This window comes from Trichechus manatus, unplaced genomic scaffold (genome assembly GCF_000243295.1).
Source record: "Trichechus manatus latirostris isolate Lorelei unplaced genomic scaffold, TriManLat1.0 scaffold00017, whole genome shotgun sequence".
In the NCBI taxonomy this organism is placed as follows: Eukaryota; Metazoa; Chordata; class Mammalia; order Sirenia; family Trichechidae; genus Trichechus; species Trichechus manatus.
Genome location: NW_004443953.1, coordinates 13,912,257 through 13,913,889, shown reverse-complemented (window position 1 = coordinate 13,913,889; position 1,633 = coordinate 13,912,257). Strand labels below are relative to the sequence as shown.

At 53.5% G+C, this 1,633-nt stretch overlaps 1 protein-coding gene across 2 annotated transcripts in view; it reads left to right on the top strand.

The window, feature by feature from the left end:
- The first annotated feature begins 382 nt into the window (after positions 1-382).
- BVES (blood vessel epicardial substance) overlaps positions 383-1,633 on the top strand; it is a 37,053-nt gene continuing 35,802 nt past the window's right edge. Inside the window, exon 1 of one of the 2 annotated variants that reach the window (XM_004372426.3) lies at positions 383-462. The gene's annotated coding sequence lies outside the window, so the exon portion shown is untranslated. Of the gene's footprint in view, positions 463-760; positions 912-1,633 lie in introns of those variants that run through there. The other variant, XM_004372427.2, reaches the window with a different exon arrangement.

Below are 1,633 nucleotides of genomic sequence, written 5' to 3'. Positions count from 1 at the left end.
CGGGCGCCCGTCGAGCTGCCGCGTCCGTGTACCCCGGCCTCGTCACTGCTGCCACAAACTTGGGCCCGCGCCGCCCAGGCACCGTTCCGGGGGAAAACAAGGTAAGGAGCGCGAAGCGCAGCTGCGGCCGGCTCCCCCCTCGCGCCGGGCTATTTGCAGCCTTGCGCTTCCCGGCTAAATCGGGAAGCGAAAGTTGGAGCCCAGCGCCGCTGGGAGCAACTTTGCTGGCTCGGTGGCGGCTGCCTGTGCTCTACGCCGCGCCACCCTCTGACCCTCCTCGCTGGTCGCGCCCTCCCAGTGTTCGCTGTCCTTGGAGGCTGCCCTTCCCCCGGGTCTGTGCGCCGCGGCCACAGACCCTCAGGGGTCAGCTTCCGCAACTCGGTTGTGGCAGCGCCGGCGACACCGGGCGGTCGGGCCCCACCAGGTACCCGCTCCCGCGCTCAGCCGGGTGCAAGCCCCCTTGTGAGCGCGGCTTCTTTCTCCTCTCCGCGCTGGGTTACCGGGGCTCCTGGCCCTCGAGCCCACCACGGCTCCTCCTCGGCCCCGTGTGGCCGCGGGTTCCCGCGCGGAGATTGTGCGTCCCGGAGCGCACGGGTGTCGCCCACCTGGGCCCCACGCCGGGAGTGCGAGGTGGAGCGCAGCGCCTGGTGGGACCGGCAACCCAGCGCTCACTCCTCAGTCCCCACGGCCTAAGAGCGCCTGGTCAAGAACAGTTGACACTGAGCCTCATATGAGGAGCCAGGTGAGCTGTGCCCCTGGGGAGCGCAGATGGCCAGGGACCCGTGGTCCTCACCACCCACCCGCATTCTTGTTTCCGAGGCTCTGGGAAACGGGTTGTTGGCCAGACTAGTCCCAGAAACTGCCTGCTTTGAAATATGACTAAGTGCTTAAAGACTCAGCAACGGAGTGCTGTTTGCCATTCTGAAGATGTGCAAAGGTTCAGTTATAATTACAGAATGAATTGAGTAAGCCTACTAGCATACCTTTTGCTCATTGTTGTTTCTTTTTCATTTTTGTAGTTTGCTGAAGGTTTAATAAGTTAGTTTCACCATTTAGCCACTTAGCCCTGCAAACACCTATTTGAAAAACAGTACTACAGAACAGGTAGTTTAAGGAGTTAGACTCCGAGTAACTAATGGGGGAAAGATAATTTCTCTTGATTTAGTCCAAATTAATCTGAAAGTTTACCAGTTTATCAGTCTAACCTTCTTTCTTAGACCACTCTCTGTATAAAGACAGTTTAGTGTAAGCCACTCCAGTCCGTTATAGTGATTGAAGTAAGCTGAAACCCATAAGATCCAATTAATACTTACTGACAAGAGACAACCAGCATTTCACAGTAGAGTTACTACATATGCATTTAATAAAGTGTGAGTCATCTTAAAATATGTTTTAGAACGATCCCACTGTTTTAAAATTCATGTCACTATTTCCCTGGTCAGTAGTTCGTAGTTTCCCTATGATTTTTCTTGGGCAGAATTTGGTACTTTCCGTGCCACTTTAAGAACTTTTAAGAGCCTAAAATTAAGCTACAGTGGATTAATTGGCAGTACAAGTATAACAGGCTGAATATGATGGGGGATATGCATTAATTAAGTTTATTACATAAACGTGCATTAGAATCATAGGCTCT